A 22,583-nucleotide genomic window follows, 5' to 3' on the forward strand; every position below is an offset into this window, starting at 1 on the left:
GATCTCTTCTCATGTCCGCAAGGGGAGCCCTTGCTGTGCTTCGCCCCTGTTTGCCCCCAGGTTTGTGTCTGCCGAGGGATAGAAAGGGAAAACGTCCCACCATTTTTTTTTACTTGTCAATCATTGTCACGTGGCAACAATTACCAAACATCTCCCAGCTTCATATTGTTGCATTTCAGCACCTCGCTTCTGCCTTCTCTTGCTCTTGGAGTTTCTGATTCTTGGCTGCCAGTTGAGCCTCTCATTCCAGCAGAGGAGGACACGACACAAATGGAAATCAGAGCCTTATCAATCATGCAGAAACAGTCAATAGTCTCCCTTTCAGCGGCGATCGTCATTTGAACACAAAAGCCTGATGTTTTTCCTTTCATTCCGTTAAGGTTGCCAGCTCTGGGTTGGGAAATACCCTCCAAAGCAGCCATTCTCCCCAGGGGAACTGCTCTATGTCACCTGGAGATGAGCTGTAAAACTGGGGGATCCCCAGGTCCCACCTGAGGACTGGCATCCCTAAATAGAAGCCACTGTCCTTTCTACCAGGACTCCTGAGTGACATTACAAACTCCCAAACTGGTTTACAGTGATTTTCATAAAACCTGGTGACAGAAACAAATTGAATTTTAAAGTTAGTAACTATTATCACATACATAAGAAAGGCAGCAGGGTGACTGGAGTATAGGCTTGCCTATTTCCAGGTGGGTAGACAAGAAAGAAATTTCCAAGCCGGCGATGGCAAAAACTCTATTCAAACAATAGAACAGGTTCCTAAGTATAAAACCTCATTTTCATATTTTACTCCGTCAGTGAACTTATTTCTTAATTGGGTTTCTTTCCAGGGATACTAACAAAGTCTTCAACACATTACCTTATATTTTATACCTTATATTTTATATTTTAAGTCACATAACTTGAGTCTATTAATATCAAAGGTAACTATCTTATAAATGACCCCTTATAAATTTATATGATAGTTACCTTCATGGACCTTTGACATTATTAGATCCAAGTTATGTGGCTTAAAATATAAAATATAAGGTAGTGTGTTGAAGACTTTGTTAGCATCCCTGAAAAAAAAAACAATTAAGAAATAAGTCCATTGATGAAGTAAAAGAAAACGAGGTTTTATACCTAGGAACTCATTCTATTGTTTGAATAAAGTTTTTGCCATCGCCAGCTTGAAAATTTCTTTCTTGTCTACTCATCTTCGGCTTACGGGTCATCTCTGCTTCTACTAATCAATCTCCAGGTGGGGACAGGACTATGCTACTGAACTTGGTGGGTAATTAAAGAAGGATGAGGGACAATCAAAGCCAAGTGATTTTTTGACAATATGGCCCATTATGCACGGCCGCCGAAACGGCGATTTCGGGTCACATGGAAAACGCGGAGGGGGAAAAATCGAAGCAAACCGCTTATGCACGGGAGGGGGTGTGACGGCGGCAAAACCCAGAGTAACCGATTATGCACGCGGCGAGCCCGGCGCCGCTTCTGGTTGCGCCCCGGTCACCCGGAAGCTGCGCTTTCTTCCACATTTCACTGACGCGGCTTTTTCGGCAGCATGCACCGAAGCTGCGGCCGGTTGCAGCCGGCTCCGTGCGTTATCGGTGATTTTAGTCGCCGCCATTCCACCCCGAATGTGTGTTATTCCCCCCGTGCATAATGGGTCTATATGAGCCATGCAGACTATTCAGATGGAATAACTTTGGGGCAGAATGCCCTGAAAGATTCCTGAGAATATTGAGTCAACAGACTTCTGCTGCTGGAGGTAATCCGAAGAATGTTGAGTTGCAGCTGTCCTTAGAGCTGCCACACGAGGTTTCCAAGGCAAATGATTAAGCAGAGGCCATTGGCCATTGCTTTCCTCTGAAGAACATTCCTGGTGGCCTCCCATCCAAGAAATGGCCCTGCTTAGCTTCTGAGCTCTCATGAGATCAATCTATATCAGGGGTAGTCAAACTGCGTCCCTCCAGATGTCCATGGACCACAATTCCCAAAAGCCCCTGCCAGCGAATGCTGGCAGGGGCTTCTGGGAATTGTGGTCCATGGACATCTGGAGGGACGCAGTTTGACTACCCCTGATCTATATCATACCATTCCTTAACTCCATAGGGATGCCAGTCCCCAGATGGAGCCAAGGGATCCCCCGGTTTTACTGCTCATCTCCAGCTGACGGTGATCTGTTCCCCTGGAGAAAACAGCTGTTTTCAAAGGTGGACCTCATAGCATTATACGTCATTCTGGACCCTCCTCACCCCAAATCATGCCCACTCTCAGCTCCACCCCCAAAATCTCCAGGTATCTCCCACCCCAGAGCTGACAACCCTACTCCTACATATAAGGTAAAGGTAAAGGTATCCCCTGTGCAAGCACTGAATCATGTCTGACCCTTGGGGTGACGCCCTCTAGCGTTTTCATGGCAGACTCAATATGGGGTGGTTTGCCAGTGCCTTCCCCAGTCATTACCGTTTACCCCCCCAGCAAGCTGGGTACTCATTTTACCGACCTCGGAAGGATGGAAGGCTGAGTCGACCTTGAGCCGGCTGCTGGGATCGAACTCCCAGCCTCACGGTCAGAGCTTCAGACAGCATGCCGGCTGCCTTACCACCCTGCGCCACAAGAGGTTCACTGCTCCTACATATACTCCCCCCAGAAAAATATTTACTACAAGGTCAAATGATGTATGATTTTTATCCACTATTGTTGGACTTGCAGAGGTTTTAATGGATACTAGTTACAAACTCAACATATGAGTAATGAGATTTTTATGCTGATGTAGCTTTTAATCCTAAAATGTATTTGTTAACAGTACACAAGGCGAAAGATGTGTTTTGATTCCTGTATTGTAGTGGAAGCAAAAATATTGAAAGTTCAACGTTATCAAGAATAGTTAAAGAAAACTGTGCTTCTAGTGCTTTCAAGTTAATCGGGAATTAAAAGAGAATTTTAAAAGTTTGTCCAAATATTTGAAACAGTGGGAAATTATTGAAAGACGACTGAAAGGCTAACCCTCAAAGTCTTTGGGGGAAAACCTGTTGTTATTAAACTTATTAAATTGCTTTAGGCACCTTCTGTTCTCTGTATTTTGTATTACTTTGTTACATGCGCCTTCTGGCCCAGTTGGTTCGGGGTTATGGGCTAGGGTGCCACCAATATGGTTGGAAGCAGTGGCTGGATGGCTCAGGCAGAGTCGCCTGAAACTCAACCCCTCCAAGACGGAGGTCCTGTGGCTGGGCAGAAGAGGGCAGGATCAGGAAGTGCGCCTCCCATGCCTGAATGGTGTACAATTAACATCTACACCAGTGGTCAGGAACTTGGGAGTGACTTTTGATGCCTCCCTGTCTATGAAGGCTCAAGTCATGAAAGTAGCCCAGAAGGCTTTTTTTCATCTTCGCCAGGCCCGGCTACTAGCTCCCTACCTGTTCTCGGAACACCTAGCCACTGTGATCCATGCAGCGATCACTTCCAGACTATACTGTAACTCGCTCTACGCAGGCCTACCCTTGACTGGGTAGTTACAGCTGGTACAAAATGCGGCAGCTAGGGTCCTCACTAGGACACCTTGGAGGGCCCATATTCAGCCAGTACTCCGTCATCTTCATTGGTTACCAGTCTGTTTCCGGGTCAAGTTTAAGGTGTTGATATTAACCTTTAAGGCCATACGCAGCTTGGGTCCTACTTACCTGCGGGACCATTTGGTTGCTTATGCCCCCCGCAGGGTTCTCCGCTCTGCTGGTATGAATCTACTGACTGTCCCAGGCCCCCGGGACGTCCGCCTGGCCTCGACCAGAGCCAGGGCCTTTTCGGTCCTGGCCCCAACCTGGTGGAATGAGCTCCCGGAGGAGCTAAGGGCCCTGTCGGAATTACCATCTTTCCGCAGGGCCTGTAAGACAGAGCTCTTCCGCCAGGCATATGGTTGAGGCCAGGGCAGAGCTCGGGTTCCATCCAAGATCCCTAATCCATCAGCCAGTCTTTCTCTCCTCTCTCTCTTACAGGATTAACGCCCGACCTCTCTCTGAACAAGCGGGGAAAGTGGGGAAAGTTATAGAATAGAATGCCATCTTTTATTGTAATAATGGGTTATTTATGGGATTGTATGTGATTTTACTTTGATTTTATATTTTATTGTGAACCACCGCGAGACCTTTTGGCGAACGGCAGTATATAAATCCAATTATAAATTAATTAAATAAATAAATAAATAAATAAATAATATCCTTAATTAAGAGATAGCATTACAATTTATATGCATTTAAGGTACAGTACCCACTCACCCCCACTCCAATCTTACCATCTTTATTGCAACTTTATCTAGTACAATCAGTAATAATGGGAGATGTCGAGATGGCTAATGAATGATACACCATTCATGTTATTGGTATTCTAGTTGGCTTCTTTTCTATATTGACTATATGACTATATACATCTTAATGACTATATATCAGATCATTTGAACCTTCTTAATATCTAATGTTGACTAAGAAGGACTCTTTTTTTTCTTGTCATCAAGTCAGAGTGACCCCTGGTGGAGTATTCATGGTAAGTGATGTTCAAAGATAGCTTGTCATTGCTTGCCTCTGAGTCACAATCCTAAGATTCTTTGGGGTCACCCTTCCAAAAACAGTCCAGGTCTGATTCTGCACGATCGCACTGTTTCTGGGGGTTTTCAAAGCTGCAGGAAGTTTCAGAGGGTTCTCAATGGTAAAAAATTTGAGAAATGCAAGTCTTTTTAATATTATGCAGTCTTGTTATTGATGTTATATTAATAACTAGGGGCAAAGCCCATAGCATTCAGGAATACAACAGGTCCTAGATTGTGGGGGTGGGGTGAAAGAACCCTGCAGATGATCTCTCCGTCCCCACAGGACCTGGAAAGGCTGCAGGCAGCTGTTAGGGAACTCACTGGCAGGGGCACTCTCACACGGCAGGGATCTGCAGCCTCCGAGCCTCAGAGGGAAGTGGATGGAGGAGGGGATGGTCAGGGGTGGGGGACAGAAGGTGACTGGCAGGCCACTGGACAGACAGGCAAGCCGGTTGGAGGAGGAGGCACTCAGGGGCAGGACAGCCGCCCTGAGTGGGTGTTAAGCACTGAGTGGCACTTAAGTCTCCTCCAACCAGAAATATTAAGTGGAACAGATGATAGTGCAATCCAAAGTAAAAAAGACTTCTTCTCTTGCAGCAGGAGATTGCAAAGCATTTCAAAAATTACGTGGTTTGGCCCTGTCTTAAATTAAGCCCTACCTATGCGTCAAGATGATCCACCTTAACACCATAAGACCTTTCTGAGTGGCCCATGAACACCCACAGATTTACCAGAAGCTGTGCATCCCTTCACTCTCAGCGAGCCTGAGGATTCAATCTCTTCTGTAGGCCGTGATTTAGGACTAATTTAGCTGTGACATCTCCATTCATAACCTCAGGAGGCAATCCAATGTTGTAAATCTTTGTCCAACCCATAGGGTACGAGGATGAGCCATACTTCCTTGTATGAAATGTCTCCATTTCAGACAGTTCTCTGTGAGGCAATATTGAATGAACCGCTTCTCTCCCAAGCCCACTTCCTTCTCCTGCTAAATAGAAAAGCTTCAAGGAGACATTCCTGCCAACTCACAGAGATTGCAAGATACACTTCTTCATATCCCCATAGAAATGTGGCAGTTGGAGGGGAAGCAATGGCTGTATGTGTGTGTGTGTGGGGGGGAGGATCGAAGAAGGCAGAAGAGGGAGAAAAAAATCCAAGACCTACAAAAGTTGAGAGAAATTTGGGGTTTCTCCTTTAACGCAAGCTTGTCACATGGGCAGTTTTGGTCAATCAGGGAATCTCTACCACGGAGCAGAGCCCAGATTAAAAACAGCCTGCTTTCTCAGTCCGATTCTTAAAATATTGAGGGTTAAAAGCACTCTAAGATATTGCACAATAAGGGTAGGATCATACCAGATCAATCATGCTTGTTGCAGAAGGAAAATTTAAATTGCTCAAACAGAAATCACATTCTGTGTAGACGGCAGGGACTGAATCAACCTGGGATTGGAATAAAAGCTCCGTGCAGTTTACACCCAGGTAGTGGTGGCGGTTACCCAGAGAGACCCTTTTGCAGCCCTCCTGGAGTTGTCAACTAGCTAAAACGGGGTGGGCAAAAGGGGACCTGTTCCATCAAAGCCTCTTTAAAATGAATCCGGGCAGTTGTATTTTCACACTGGGACTGGAAATCAAAAATTAAAGAAGCATGAAATGGTGCGGTATGAGTGTAGGCACCCTTGTGACCTTTACCACTATTCTTCAGGATGAAGTAGCACTTCTGTGCTTCAGTAGGGAGTATCCTGCAGTCCCCCAAGAACGGAATAATTACACACAGTGACACATTTTAAACTCTTACAGAAGAATGGGATGGAGAGAAGATTGCTCAACAGTGGTTTAAGTAATGAGTCCTTTCAATACTTGTGCAACCAGACGGCCCACAGCATTACCAGGCCTGATGTGATAATTGGATGCAGAAGCAAAATCTTTCCCACGCACGAAACATCACATTTGAGTGCTAGGAAAATACTGTTCTCTCATTAACAGTAGAAATGAACTGTGGAACGACCCCGGGGGTCCAATTTTGGGGGGTGATGCAAAATTCTAAGTGAGTTTAAAGAGCCCACTTTTGTGCATTCTTAGTAGATTGCAAAAAAGATCTTTTGATATTTATACTTTAATATTAAATATGTGTAGAGCCTCTTGTGGCGCAGAGTGGTAAGGCAGCAGACATGCGGCCTGAAAGTTCTGCCCATGAGGCTGGGAGTTCAATCCCAGCAGCCGGCTCAAGGTTGACTCAGCCTTCCATACTTCTGAGATCAGTAAAATGAGTACCCAGCTTGCTGGGGGGTAAATGGTAATGACTGGGGAAGGCACTGGCAAACCACCCCATATTGAGTCTGTCATGAAAACGCTAGACATGACCTGGTGCTTGCACAGGGGATACCTTTACCTTTACCTTTTTATAATATGTGTAGCAAACTATGCAAGTAGTCAAGAGGGATTTCTACGCAGACAATACGGTAGCACTAGAACAGTGGTTCTCAGCTTGGGGGTCGGGACCCCCTTTGAGGATCGAACAACTCTTTCACAGTGGTCACAGCAGGGCAAGCAGCTTGGCCGGTGGGTGCCATTCACACAACAGCCTTTTGGGGTAGATTGAGATAGTGTGTTCATCTGTCTGGAGCAGCAGAAAAGAGCCATATCAGCATGGTGGGACAAGAGGCAGAACTGAACTGAGAAACCCCGGGGAAAAAACAAAATGATATACAATCATGAATAATGGATCTTCACACCATTGGTCAGTTTTGGTGTAATTTCTGTGAAAGGGCACTTGCATAGTTTTATGGTTGGGGGGTCACCCCAACATGAGAAACTGTACTAAAGGGTCACGGCATTAGGAAGGTTCAGAACCACTGCACTAGAACAATGTTTGAGTCCTGTGGCTCCTTTAAGACCAATTACGAGTATAAGCTTCCGTGCGCATGCCCACTTCATCATAGGGTAGCACTGTTGCGTTAGAGTTTATCCATCTGCACCCAACAGTGGGCCTATTGTCTCCTCACATAAGTGAGCTAAGATTGGCCAGGGAAGCCCACTGAAACAAGAAAAGATTTTCAATTATATGAGGAGCAAACGTAAAGTAAAGGAGGTAATAGGCCCACTGTTGGGTGTGGATGGACAAACTCTAACGGAGGATGCAGAGAAAGCAGAAAGGCTCAGTGCCTATTTTACATCTGTTTTTTCCAACAGGTCAAAGGGTTTAGGCACATCTAGAGATGGCAGTAGCCAAGAGATAGTGTCTGGGTGGCAGGTTGACATGGACAGAGAGATTGTTGAGAGTCATTCAGCTGCACTGGATGAGTTCAAATCCCCTGGGCCAGATGAAATGCACCCGAGAGTGCTCAAAGAACTTTCCAGAGAACTTGCACAACCTTTGTCCATCATCTTTGGGACCTCTTTAAGGACTGGAGATGTCCCGGAGGACTGGAAGAGAGCAAACATTATTCCGATCTTCAGTAAAGGGTGGAAGGATGACCCGGGAAACTACAGACCCGTGAGTCTGACCTCTGTTGTGGGTAAGATAATAGAGCAGATATTAAAGGAAGTCAGCATGGATTTGTCTCCAACAGGTCCTGTCAGACCAACCTGGTTTCCATTTTTTACCAAGTGACAGGTTTGCTGGATCGTGGAAATTCAGTTGATGTCGTTTACTTGGATTTTAGGAAAGCTTTTGATAAGGTTCCCCATGATGTTCTGATGGATAAATTGAAGGACTGCAATCTGGATTTTCAGATAGTTAGGTGGATAGGGAATTGGTTAGAGAACCGCACTCAAAGAGTTGTTGTCAATGGTGTTTCATCAGACTGGAGGGAGGTGAGTAGCGGGGTACCTCAGGGCTCGCTGCTCGGTCCGGTACTTTTTAACATATTTATTAATGATCTAGATAAGGGGGTGGAAGGACTACTCATCAAGTTTATAGACAACACCAAATTGGAAGGACTGGCAAACACTCCAGAAGATAGAGTTCAACGAGATCTGAACACAATGGGCAAATGGGCAAATGAGAACAAGATGCAATTTAATAAAGATAAGTGTAAAGTTCTGCATCTGGGTCATAAAAATGAAAAGCATGCCTACTGGATGGGGGATACGCTTCTAGGTAGCACTGTGTGTGAACGAGACCTTGGGGTACTTGTGGATTGTAAACTAAACATGAGCAGGCAGTGTGATGCAGCGGTAAAAAAGGCAAATGCCATTTTGGGCTGCATCAACAGGGGCATCACATCAAAATCTCAAGATGTCATAGTCCCATTGTATACGGCACTGGTCAGACCACATCTGGAGTACTGTGTGCAGTTCTGGAGGCCTCACTTCAAGAAGGACGTAGATAAAATTGAAAGGGTACAGAGGAGAGCGACAAGGATGATCTGGGGCCAAGGGACCAAGCCCTATGAAAATAGGTTGAGGGACTTGGGAATGTTCAGCCTGGAGAAAAGGAGGTTGAGAGGGGACATGACAGCCCTCTTTAAGTATTTGAAAGGTTGTCATTTGGAGGAGGGCAGGATGCTGTTCCCATTGGCTGCAGAGGAGAAGACATGCAGTAATGGGTTTAAACTACAAGTACAACGATATAGGCTAGATATCAGGGAAAAAATTTCACAGTCAGAGTAGTTCAGCAGTGGAATAGGCTGCCTAAGGAGGTGATGAACTCCCCCCTCACTGGCAGTCTTCAAGCAAAGGTTGGATACACACTTTTCTTGGATGCTTTAGGATGCTTAGGGCTGATCCTGCGTTGAGCAGGGGGTTGGACTAGATGGTCTGTATGCCCCCTTCCAACTCTATGGGCCATTTCGCACAGAGCTCAAAGTTGCTATTTGGTTGCTGTTAGCGAAATCGCTACTTCAACTAGCGAAATGTAACTAGCTGTGCCCGTAACGCACAGCTGCGGTTTTTGCGGAATTTAGCACTTTCACTTCTCGTCACTTTCGTAACCCACAGGCTTCCGGTTCTCCGTCTTTTCGCTACAAAGGAGGTCCCTTTTTAGCGCTTCTGGCCTCCCGTGCCCGTCAATCAAACTGCGGGCACACCTTTGACCTCGACCCTAAAGCCGGACTTGTCGGGGTCCCCTTTTTTTTTAAAAAACCTTGGGAAACCCGTAGCAACGCGTTATCGTCAAATCATTGGCGCCCTTGGAACGTGTTTTCTATTGTTTTCTATGAACCAGAGGTTGATGCATTGATATGTTTGAAAGGTTAATCCCCGCCCACAGTACACGCCCACAGGTTACCTGCTTATATGCACCTGGGCAGACACGCGGTCGGCCTCTCTTTGTTTGCGTAGCCTACTGCCCGCAGCACAGGTTAACGTTGAAATGGAGAGGATTATTGTTCAATTGTTGGCTCGGATGATTGCGTTGGTCCAGCGTATCCGCACCACTGTGCAGCATAGGAGGGCTGCTTCAGAGGAATACCGAGAACGTATTGCCAGAGCGATGACCAGCAGCACAAGACGTTCTCAACGGGCAACCATGGCGGCAAAGAGGCACTGGCAAGCTCTGGCAGAGGTCCGGTTCCCCCCCCCGGTTCTGGGCGGACGAAAGATCCTCTGACTGGTGGGAAAATTTTGTGTGGGCTCGCTGGGATGATGACCACTGGATTGCCAACTTTAGAATGTCTAGGGGGACATTTTTTGAACTCGTGGAGGCTCTACGTGGACGCATGGAGAGGCAAGTCACTGGCATGCGGCGCCCCGTGCCAGTGGAAAAAAGGGTGGCGGTCGCATTGTGGTACTTGGCAACCCCTCAGTACTTCCGGACAGTAGCCCAGCAATTCGGACTCGGAGTCACTACGGTTGGCGATATCCTTAAGGAGTTCTGCCTCGCCATGGAGGCGGAATTGTTCAGCAAAGTCGTGTGCCTCGGAGACCGGCTTGGAGCGGTGAGTGTCATTCGATCCCCTTTGCCCTTTAAAATTTTTTTCTTGTTTGACAGGTCAGCAACGAAGACGCGATACACCCCACGCTGACATGCCATGGCTTATATTCTTTTATTTCCCTTATTCCAGAGTATGGACGGGTTTGCCAGGCTTGGATTCCCGCATTGTTTTGCGGCCGTCGATGGAAGCCACATCCCTATCCGTGCCCCCGGGGGAAGCATAAAGGAGTACGGTAACAGGAAGGACTTTTGTTCTGTTCTCCTGCAAGGAACTATGGACTTCTCCGGCCGGTTTATCGATGCCGAGGTGGGGTGGAGTGGCAGGAGGCATGATGCCCTTGTTTTCAGGGAATCCAACCTCAGGAAAGCCATGGACGAAGGGGTCTTTGTTCCAGGAAACCCCACCGCCACCATTGAGGGCGTGCGTGTGCCGGCGTTGGTGCTCGGTGACGGAGCCTACCCATTACGACGCTGGCTCATGACTCCCTACAAGCGGCCAAGGACAGACGTGCAGAGCCACTACAACCTCAGTCACTCCCGGGCAAGGAATGTAGTGGAGCGTGCCTTTGGACGTCTGAAGTCCCGGTTCCGTTGCCTGATGTCCCGACTCCATGTGCATATAGACAATGTGACTCCGCTGATCATCGCGTGTGTCATTTTGCACAACATATGCGAGGACAAGGGACATAACATCCCCTTCCCTGTGGATGAACCTGATCCTGTGGTCCTTGAGGACACTCAAGACATCCCTGAAGCAAGGAGAAAAAGGATCTATGCTGAGGGGTGCAAGGTTCGGGACGCCATAGCCACCCACATCTACAGAAACAGGAGGCGTGTTTAATTGTTTTTCCCACTCTGTTGTTGAATAAAGTTTGGTGTTCTTTGTTTAACCTTGTCTTGTGCGGTTTGTGTACTTTGCCTGCAAAAAAACGGGGATTCTCTGGTCGAAAAGCACTTTGACAGCCCTAAATGCTAACTCCCCACTGAAATTGACACACACAATACGGAAGCGCTGAACGGGGAAAGTTCGGGGAGGCGGGTAGCCAGGAAGTATTGGCGACCCCTGTCAAACCGGAGGATCAATCCACTTATGTTCCAAGGAATAATTTTATTGGTGGGCAGCTTTGATACATTTAAAATAGGGGTGGTCGATCGGAGCAACGCACGTTCGTTCCCTAACCGTCATTCCGAAGATGCCGAAGCCACGGAAGGGCTCCTTCTGGCAGCGCGCCGAGGCTGAGGCACTTCTGGAGCTAGTGCTCCAATCTAAAAGTGTTGGCCGCCTTATGGCCAGCACCCACTGCCACACCAAGGGTGCTTATCTGGTGTTGGCATCAAAGCTGAGGGAGAGGGGCTATGTCCGGACCTGGGAGCAGGTCCGGACAAAATTTAAGCGAGTGAAGCTGGACTTCCTCAACAGTCTGGAGCAGTGGGGGGGGGGTCCCGCAGCCAAGCGGGAGGACGGTCTTCCACGACCAGATGGTGAAAATATGGGAGAAGGCTGGGAAGCCCCCCCTGGAAATGAGGAGGCATATGGGTAAGTGCTGCCCTCGTTGTGTTTTGCCCTTAAACATGCATGGCATGACTAGCTGCCTCTTTCCCCTACTGTCCCCAATGAAATTCGAGAAAGTACTTAGATGCTGTCAACCCCCTCTGACTTAGCCCGCCAGTACTGTGTAGAACCACTTTGGTTATGCGCTTTGACTCTAACTGTGGTGTGTCTACCAGCTGTGTTTCATCTCTGGTTTGTGTGCTTTTAATTATGATTTCTCTTTTTCTTTGCCCAGCCACACAATCACCATCCAAGATGGCAAAAGCACCTGAGCTTGAGGAGGGGGAGGAAGAGGGACCTTCCACCTCGGGACAGGCTGCAGGTGAGAGTTTTATGTCTGTGCGGGAGACCCATGTGTGTGTTCCCCCATGGAGCAATATGGGAGCCTGCTGTGATGCCTCCATTTTAAGTGCTATTAAATTCTTTGTTTGATTTCTATAGCAGAAACTATGGAGGCAAGGCTGCGTGCCATGGAGGCCAGGGTGGCTGCCTTAGAGGCTGAAGTGGCAGACCTGAAAGGGGAGTTAGAGCAGCAAAGGCAGCAGAGGGAGGCGGAAGAACGTAGGTTATGTTCCCCACTGCCCAACTCTTCTCACACTGTGGCTACGGCCACCAAAAAGTGTATGCATGTAAACTAAAAAAATTGGAAAATATGTCTGGCACTAATGTGTACTTTTTCTCCCTCCCCACACAGTTAAGAAGAAGGAGGACGAAGACCTCTTCCGCCGCAAAGTGCGGGGGACCATGGGACGGTTGTGCAGGAGAGTGAGGGAGCTGGAAGGGGCTGGGGAGGGGAGCGGTGGGACCTAAGTTTTGTTTTCTTTTTGTGTTTTGGGGTGGGGGGTGTTGGGGGGGTTCCCAGTTACTTTGCCCATTTTTCTATCCCTGTTAAATATTTGAATTTGTTAAAAAAAAGTTGGCTTTCTTGGAGGGTGGGGGTGGTGGTGGGGGGGTCCAAGTTACATTCCCTTGTTTTTTTCCCCTGTTGAACTGTTTCTGAAAATAAAATGTTGTTGTAAATTTCCTGAAAAAGACTCCAGTGTGACTCCTTACACTCGCACACCTTTCACCCCAAACTCCTAAAACACCTTTAACCTTTAAAACACCCTCCAACCTCCAACCCACACAACGGTGCCAGAATAGGCACAATCACTAGAGAGGGTACACAGAGACAGAGTCAAAAACATAAACTTTATTGAACAGACAACAGCAAACACAGATAAACAGACAAAATGGCCCAAACTAGGAGGGGGAGAACTTGTCCGCGGGTTTAACGACTCTCTTCCCGAGAACAGTCCTCCTTCTCGTTTGGGTCGCGGCATTCTGAGAGGGGGTGGGTGGGGTGGGTGCTGGAGGTGGTGGGGGGGTGGGGTGGGTGCTGGAGGTGGTGGTGGGGGTGTGGGTTGGGGGGGGGACGTTCACTGTAATCTGAGGAGGGGTGGCCGCCTCCATAACCGCGACCGCCCTCTCCATCAGCCTCCTTATCATTCGAACTTCCTCCACGCTTTCGCGTAGTGAGTTGTTCGAATCTCTAAGGATGGCACGGAATTTTTTGCCCTCCTGGGCCACGAGGGAGAGCATCGCCTGGTCTGCAGCAGCTGCACGCCTGGACTCCTCCTGGCAGTGCTCCAGGATCCTTTCTCCCACACTAGTCAGGACGGAGACGCGCCGCAGCCTGCCGCGTTCCCTGGCCAGCCTCTCCTCAGCCGGGAGAGCGCCCCTGGGTGGTGAGCCAGCTGGCTCGTCGTCTTCAGAAAGGACCTCTGTTGGCAAAAAAAGAGAAAAAGAACTGTTAGTAACAACGAGACAGTCAAAACCCACCCTGGTGCACATGGTGGCCTTTCTTGGTCACATATTGTTAAACCAAGACTCAGAACAATGCCAGGGGAGCACACGGTTATTGTTTGTTTGCCCATGGTGGCCTGTCTTGGTTACATGTTAAACCAAGACTCAGAACAATGCCAGGGGAGCACAAAAATGAAAAGGAAGCACACAGTTATTGCACACAGACATTGTCCTGCAGCCATGGCTCGAAAGGAACAGTTCATGCACGCTCACCATCTTGTATCTGTATCCGCCTGCGCAGGGCAGGAGGTCCAGCCACCCCACGCTCCTCCTCCTCCTGTGTCCCGGGTATGAAATCTGAAAAAAGGGAAAAAAGAACATGATTTAGGACCAAAGTGTGGCAAAGCAAGCTTCAAACCCTAAAGCAGCAACGTTGAGGGACTATCTTCTGTCTCTTGGCAGTGCTGCTGCCCTGCACAAACAGAAAAGCACAAAGCAGTTAAACCCCCCCCCCCTTATTGCAACTGATACTTACCAACATTTGTGGACGCCCCAGAATCACTGTCCTCTGCTACTGCTGCAGGGGACTCTAGGACCACCGTCCCAGGCATCTGTGTCTCTGTGGACAAGAGCAGAAAATAGTGAAAAAGGAGCAAGCATACAACCTGAACCACACAGCAAGCTCCCAAAGAAGTGGCTAGAGCACTGCAGAAGGCCTATGGCTGAGGCATGCAGCAAAACTGTTTGGGTTGTTGTTTAAACACAACCGTTTTAAAAAGCCACCCAAAGCAATCCACAAACATCCAAGCATAGCATGCGTTGCAACGAACACAAGGCATACAATAGTGAAAAAGGAGCAAGCACACAACCTGAACCACACATCAAGGTCCCAAAGTAGTGGCTAGAGCGCTGCAGAAGGCCTATGGCTGAGGCATGCTGCAAAACTGTTTGGGTTGTTGGTTAAACACAACCGTTTTAAAAAGCCACCCAAAGCAATCCACAAACATCCTATCATATTATGCGTAGCAACGAACACACGAGAAAACGATCCCCAAACGTCAGAACACACATTTGCTCAATATAAAAACAATAAAATATAAAATAAAAAGAAAATTACTTACCGGAGGCAAGGGGCGTTTGCTCAGGAACCTCCTCCGGCTCCCCAGGAGCGATGGCCATCAGGTCCACCGTGACCAATTCCGCTGGTCGTTGCTGGACGGGGGGTGGAGGCCGAAAGCTGGACGAGGTGCCCTCGCCGGGATCCTCCTCAGCGGGTGGTTCCTCGACCGGGGCAGCCGGCTTCCGAACCACCTTAAGGCTCCTCCCGACGCGCTTCGGCCTGCCGGCTCCTTCCCCGTCTCCGTACAGCTGGCGCTGCTCCTCGAAGTAGGGGCAGGTCACCTTTTCGTTGCCGGAACCCTTGTTATGGTTCACGGCTCTCATGTACTCCGCCCGCATCGTTTTGGTCTTCGACCGGCATTCAAGGCCGGTCCTGTTGTGGCCCAGGGCACGCATCTTTATGGCCACTTGCTCGAAGACCTCCCTATTCCTGTGAGAGGACTGGAAGGCGTCCTGGATTTTCTCCTCCGAGAAAATCGCGATCAGGTCCCTGATCTCCGCGTCCCTCCAAGTTGGGCCACGGCCGGTTGCAGGGACGGACGAGGCTTGAGAAGAGGATTCCATGGTGCTTTCGCTAGTAGCTGAGCAAAATGGAGGTGCGAGGTGCAGGGTGCAACGGATCATATACCTTCCCGCACACAAAGACAAAGGGACTAGCCGGCTCCTGATTGGTGGAGGGCAGTAGGGGACACGCACATTGGCCACATTAGGTCACATGTCACGTTCAAAACTCCTCGCGCGGGAACAGGATCTGCTCCTAATGGCCAGATTAGCGCCTTTTGTTTGACTTCTCGCATGCGCTGATTCGTCCACACGCGGGAAGAGCAGTTTGAACATGCAGCGGGAGCCATTTTAGTGAGATGTCCGCCATTACAAAAACGCATGCCGGTGTAAAACCGAGAGCAATTGCAGTGGTACGCGACAGTTCCCCAATAATATTCACCAACCAAAGCATAAATCAATGACATGTAACTGGCGAACGTTCGTTGTCACGCTCAGCGGACAGTTTTTTAAAATGAACGGCGGACGGCGACTCCGCTTGCCGGAGGTCTAGCCGCCGATGGAAGGGGTTGTCCGCACCCAAGCACAACCACGCACCCGGAACCACACAAAGACCCACTACACATAAACCGCCCCTCATGCTGGAATCATTTCTATTGAACCCCTCAAAGCTAAACTGGAGAATGCGAGCGGCGAACGTTCGTTGGCACGCTCAGCTGAAAGTTTTTTTAAAATGAACGGCGGACGGCGACTCCGCTTGCCGGAGGTCTAGCCGCCGATGGAAGGGGTTGTCCGCACCCAAGCACAACCACGCACCCGGAACCACACAAAGACCCACTACACATAAACCGCCCCTCATGAAATCACCTCGAATCATATCTATTGAACCCCAGTAATCTAAACAGGAGACTGCGAGCGGCGAACGTTCGTTGGCACGCTCAGAGGAAAGTTTTTAAAAATGATCCCCGTACGTTGACTCCGCTAGTACTGGCCTAAGGTAGACGGGGTTTTAAGCTATGGGCAAATGTTTGGAACGTGACGGTGTGTGCCACTGTGCTTTTGGAAAACTATTGTGGTGTCCGGGCAGAATTTCAGAAAGTGATCTTGCTTGAAAGCCAGTCGCTGTCTCGTTGCCTCGTAGATCCCCGCTCGCTCGGAGAAAAAAGATGGCGGACAGTTTGCCGGAAGTTAGGAGGAAAGGCTCGGGAGGAGGGACTTTGAAGAAACCGCAACAATGGTAACGCACAAGTCTGTGGCGCTACTGTTGCAGATTGGTTGCAGGAGTGTATCGCTATCCTGAGGGTGAATCCACTTTTCTGGATTCCCCTAGAAGCGCTACAACGAAGCGCTTTTTGCGGGTCGGTTGCAGGACTGTTGCAGATTGTGTACGACGTCGTGGGTTATGGCAAATTTGTAGCGTTTCCAATTTGCAACCATCCTGCTACTTTGAAGCCGTGCGAAATGGCCCTATGATTCTATGATTCTATAACTGAATTGTCTTTTCTTGTTACAATGGGCTTCCCTGGCCAATCTTAGCTCACTCTCAGCTTTGGCCTTTCTGATGATTGATAATGGATGGCCACAACCTAGGGAGCCAGATGCTTCTATTGCTCCCCCTCCCAAGCATGAATGAGTTCTCTCGTGGCTTCTGTGCCTGGAAGGGGTTGGAGCCTGTATGACTATTCCCATTTTAAACCACCTCTTCTCTTCCCTCTCAGCCCTCCTTGAACCTGTCTGTTCATACAGATTTCCAGTGACTTGGCAGGGCCAGCTGGCACCACTTCTGGGGCTCCTTGGAGCCTGAAAAATTATTTCAAGGGCTCCTCCATGGTCAAAAGGTTGAAAAAGGCTGTCATAATCCACACTGTGTAATCCACCTTGAGCCCCAGTGAGAAAGCAGATTCTAAATTAAATTTAGAAAAATAACTATAAATAACATGAATGAAATACATAATTGAATATTATCAGAGGGTAACATTCATTCATTCATTCATTCATTCATTCATTCATTCATTCATTCATTCATTCATTCTATATACCGCCCACCCCAGAGGCTCGGGGTGGTTTACATAAAACGGGAACAGCACAATCAACTCAATTAACTTTTTTAAAGGCACCAGTAAAAAGTTAATAAAATAGTTCCTGAGGTGGCAGTAGCCCAAGAAAGCTGGGTCAGAGATATAAAGTTCTTTTGGGTTGTAAGACTCTCATAGGTCAACACCACCTAAATGTGGTTCCAAAGTTTAAAGCACTCCTAGGCACTTCAATTTTTCTCACCCGAACTCCATGTTGTTTGAATAGGCTTTTCTGGAGTTGCATTTTTCCTTGGAAAACACTAATGAGGAACGGGTTGGGGGTTTAAACCACGTAATTTTGCGCAGTAAATTTTGAATCTTGAACTTCATCTCAGTCATGAGATTAATCATGAGATGTGCTCTTTACATTTAAGTGGACTAGAACACCCACGGACACTTGGCAGTCATTCCCTTGGCCAATGATTTTTGAGCAAGCGTGCACACCCCTCTACTTTCAACAGAAACACGGGCAACGTTCTTCGATGTATGTACATGAAGGGATGCAATAGATGAAAGCATATTAGCAATGCAGCTTCTAAAACCGCACATGCCAGAAGGCCTAATATACTGTTTTTGTCAAGTGGTGGATGGTCAGTAATCATGTTAGAACTTCAGAACTACCACTTAAAAAAAAAGGAATTAAGAGGAAGGTGGGGAGGTGCCAGCTAGGCTAGGTACACGGCAAAAAGTTTTTAAAAATTCACAAGATCCAAAAATGGCAGTTCACACTGCAGGAATCGCAAACATGAGATCATCTGCAGACGACATCGCAGTGGCTGACATTTTGAATAACATCAGCACACGACTGCGTTATTATGCGTGCACAATTATTTTTTTAAGGGGACGCATGACAGGAGGTGGTACTGCCCACCTTTTTGAAGCAAATGCAAAACTCATGTGAAGCATTCAGTCTTGTATTGGAGAAGAACCCTTTATGTAGAATGCCTGCCGCAATTTAGGATTGTCACTTTGGAATTCTACATGGAGAAAAAAAGGAGGGGGGGGGAATCTGCACTGCAGGAAAGGTCTCTGTGAGGTAAGTGAAGGTGAGAGAGCCTGGAGAGAACTGTGACTGGCCCAAGATCACCCAGTTGGCTGCATGTGGGAGGAGGGAAATCAAACCCAGTTCTCCAGATTAGAGGACACCACCCTTAACCACTGCACCAAGCTGGCTTGCAAGTGTGTTTTCCTGGTGCACACTACCTGAAGGAGTCCCAAAATGGCTTAAAAATACCTTTTCCTTCCTCTCCCCCCCCCCTCCCCCAGACAACCTAAGGGGAGGGGAAACTGTGAGAGAACTGCCTTGAAAGAACAGCTTTGGGGGACCGGTGACTGTCCCAAGGTCATCCAGGTGACTATATGTGGAAGAGTGGGAAGTCCAATCTAGTTCTCCAAATTAGAGGTCACTGCTTATAACCATGATACCAGGCTGGTTCTCCTATACCTGGCTGGCTCTCTAAACAAAGTTTGAAACCTGTGGCATCTCTGAGACTCACAAAGTTTTATTTAAGATGTCAAGGAGTTCTAGCATTTGGTTTGCAGGCATTTGGTTGAGACTGAGTGACCAACATTACAGGGCCCCTACTCTCTCCCTCCTAAAAAATCCACCCATGTGTCCTGCTCTGGACCTGTTCGCATTGTTCTATTTTGCACCTGTGTTACAGTTTAATGTTAATATTTTTACTGTTTTATATACTGACTAGATTTAAAGCCCGTTGTATGTTTAAATACAACGGACGCTAGAAAGGGTGGAGTGTCCTTGGTGGCTGGGTGTTTGTCTCGTTTCTGCATCTGTCTTTCTTTCTCTGCTTCTATCTCTGTATCTCTCTGTCTCTCTCTCCGGCCAGCCCCAACGTGAGCGCCCGGCCCCGGCAGAAGTCGGGAGAACGTTGGGGCTCGGCGGGAGCGGACGAATCCGGGAGAACGTTGGGGCTGGGGGGTACGGCTTCTGCCGAGGCCGGGCGCTCCTTCACTGGCGCGAAGGAGCGCCCGGGCACAGCAGAAGGCGGGAGCGAGTGGCAGGGCCTGAGGACTTACCCTGCGGGCTGCGAGGGAGATCTGCAAGGTGAGTCTGCAGCCGGCCTGGTGAGGCCGGACCAAGCCGCCAATGGGGAGCCGCGCAAAGCGCGGCTCCCCCTTGGCGGCTTGGCCCTGGATGGACACTTGGGGGGACCAATCAGGAGCCGCTTCGCGGCTCCTGATTGGTCCCTCCGAGTTTTTATCCTGGACCGGGCCCGCCCTAACTCCTCCCCGACAGGGCTTACTCTTTTATTTAGTCTGTGGCGCCCTGCGGGCGCCACAGAACATTTAAAGATAGTCTGTGGCGCCCTGCGGGCGCCACGAGACATTTAAAGATTCTATGTTTTATGTAGATCACCCTGAGCCTCAGGGGATGGCCGTATATAAAAATATAAATGTAAATGTAAATGTAAATGTAAATATATAGCTAGCCTGAATCCTGTGGGTTCTCAGAGCAGGTGTGTGAAAATAAAACAAACTTGTTTGTGTAATAAGCATTCTAGAAATAGCAATTTATCAATATATGTTTTAGTCACAGTACAAATCTTTAAAATCTCGCAACTCATAAAACAGTGTCAGCTAGCTTAATGTCTAACATTTTCAAGGTTGCACTAGATAGCACAATCTTACTTTCTTGCATCTGCAGGCCTAGAGTTGCCAGCTCTGGGTTGGGAAATCCCTGGAGACTTTGGGGGTGGAACTGGGAGTGGGCAGGATTTGGGACGGGGCGGGGCCTCAGTGGAGGATAATGCTATGCATTTATATGACTTGAGTATTAGAGAACTAAGAATCTGCTCAGGCATTACTTACCGAGCAAAAACATATTCTTTTCAGGGGTTAGTCAAACAAACAGTGCCATTATAATAAGACAGTGGTTCAGTAGCAAATAAGATATGGGAGGGGGGATCAGCTGCAGAGTGCCTGAATCCTAACCTTTCCTGCCCCCTCAAAACCCACCTTTTTGTGCCCTATTCTTAGCATTTCCTTCCTTGCTGTTTTTCACACACACCAAGTTGCCGAATGAATCCCAGCTGATTCCTGCCCCCCCCCCAAAAAAAAGAATCACTTATAACCTCTTCTTAGAAGGAATCCTAGCTATGTCTACATTGAAGCAATAAAGTTTATCATCCTTCAGTTAACGTTTTAGATTAGCACAAGAAGCTGATCACTAAGGAAATTGTGAGCCACTCCATCCCTTCAGTGCAAAGCTAACCAAACATGCTGTGATGTGTGCTGTGACCTTTGCTATTTATGCTTATCTTCGGTTGTTTAGCACAAGCGGGAGGGAAAGGCTCGAGTTCAGTTCAGGACACCTGCTTTGCTGACAGAGAGCTACCGGAAGGCGTAAAAAAAAAAAGAGCGTATTTACCTGGTTTTATTAAGACAAAAGGGGGAACAACTTGGTTGTCAGCTGCACTTCCCTATGTAAGCCATGGGTACTGCCTTCCCGCATGGTCATTTCTACCCTCCACAGATTCCGCTTTGTGAGTTCACAGGTGGGAGGAATTCTGTGAAACCAATTTTGTAATTTAAGAATTCGGCAAAGCTGGGCTACTCCACATTAGGGATTCCCATTGTGGTGCCAAGGCAGCTGCTGACACCTTTCCAGGTGCCAAGGTCTAGAAAAGGGTGGGGGCATAAGGAACTTTTATCCAGTGAGACCTATTTGCTATGCATATATTTTAAAAACGTTGTTTTGGCAGCAGCTGCCACCATTGCACAAAAACCTTCCCTGAGTGATTTAAGGTAAGCTGTGGCAGCCATTTTGTGGCTGGCTCCGCCTCCTGTGGCAGCCATTTTGTGATAACCCTCTTGCAGCTTTGCCCACTATGCTGTGTCACAACTCTAAAGGTGCCCACAAGTTCAAAAAAAAGGCTGGGGACAACTATTATAATTGGGGTCCCTTTATGTAGCCTTCAAACTGCAAATGCTAGTTTTAGACAGCAGCTACTCAGTTGCCCCTGGAAAAAAGATGGCGAGGGAAAACTTGCCATCCCCACCACACCAAAGGAATAAAAGCACAGTTCCTCATGGCGGAGCTGTGTAGCTTCCTATTGTCGAGAAAAGGCAAACATTTAGAAAGAGCCAGAAACATGAATGCACGCAGTCTTTCTTTGCTTGATTAGGCCTTCTGACACAGCTTCTAATCTACAAATTATGATCACAACAAAATGCACCATTTCTTTATTGATTAAGAGTGTGGAGTTTGGTGCTGGTTTGCAGATTTCATCTCAGCATTTCTCCATTTTCATGCATAAAATTGAGGGCATACTTTCAAGCATTCATTTTGGGGGGGAACCCCTTCTGTTTCCAGTTATAGAGTCACCAGACTCTAAGAAAAAGGACCACAGGTAGAATTTTCAAGGAGGATAGACTTAAAGGAATAGGACCAGGTCATGGATGCCATGATACCTTTCCTGATATCTGCCAAGTGTTTTTATAAAATTAGAATGGTCAGATGGTGCTTTTGCCCAACAGGACTTCTGGATGTTTGTGCTGATGTTAAAAAACTGAAGATCTGTGATGTGTATGCAGGAATATATTTTAAAGTAGTACGTTTACTTTACAAAAAACATCAATCTCAACAGTAGTCCTACCTGAAATGAAGATTTACTATTAGACTTATGCAAAACCTTGCTCCTTAAAGTTTTGTTGTTGGCTCAGCCTCCTGCTGCAGCCATTTTGTGGTTGAACCCACCCCATGTCAGAATTACGAAAGTGCCCACAGGTTTATAAAGGCTGATGATTCTGGGATTAAGTCGTGAAGTGGACCCTGGGGGTTAAAAATGGCTAAAAAAAAAAAATACTTGTCCCTTGTTTTAAAGGAAAATTTTAAAACACATTACAGCAAAACTACCAGGCTATGCATTAACAAAAGTGATGTGAAATGATGCAGTCACTGTAGAAAAATAATTGTAGGAATCAGATTGTCGTGTAAGATGTATGTGAATACATCAAATGTCAAAATTCTGGGGGTTTTGAATTTTTGTTTTTAAAAAATTGCAAATTTTATGTCAAATTATTTTAGCTTAAATTAAAAATCTCGATGAGACAAAACTGTTGGCTTTTAAAGTTTTGAAGTGG

The 22,583-nt window shown here is 47.5% G+C and overlaps 1 long non-coding RNA gene across 1 annotated transcript; it reads left to right on the forward strand.

The window, feature by feature from the left end:
• The first annotated feature begins 11,844 nt into the window (after positions 1–11,844).
• Positions 11,845–12,830, forward strand: LOC143819679 (uncharacterized). The gene is made up of 3 exons (XR_013225039.1): positions 11,845–12,322; positions 12,442–12,561; positions 12,695–12,830. It is a non-coding gene; the product is annotated as an uncharacterized LOC143819679 (long non-coding RNA).
• Positions 12,831–22,583: the final 9,753 nt, after the last annotated feature.

The sequence above is a fragment of the Paroedura picta genome, chromosome 10 (assembly GCF_049243985.1).
Source record: "Paroedura picta isolate Pp20150507F chromosome 10, Ppicta_v3.0, whole genome shotgun sequence".
Lineage (NCBI taxonomy): Eukaryota > Metazoa > Chordata > Lepidosauria > Squamata > Gekkonidae > Paroedura > Paroedura picta.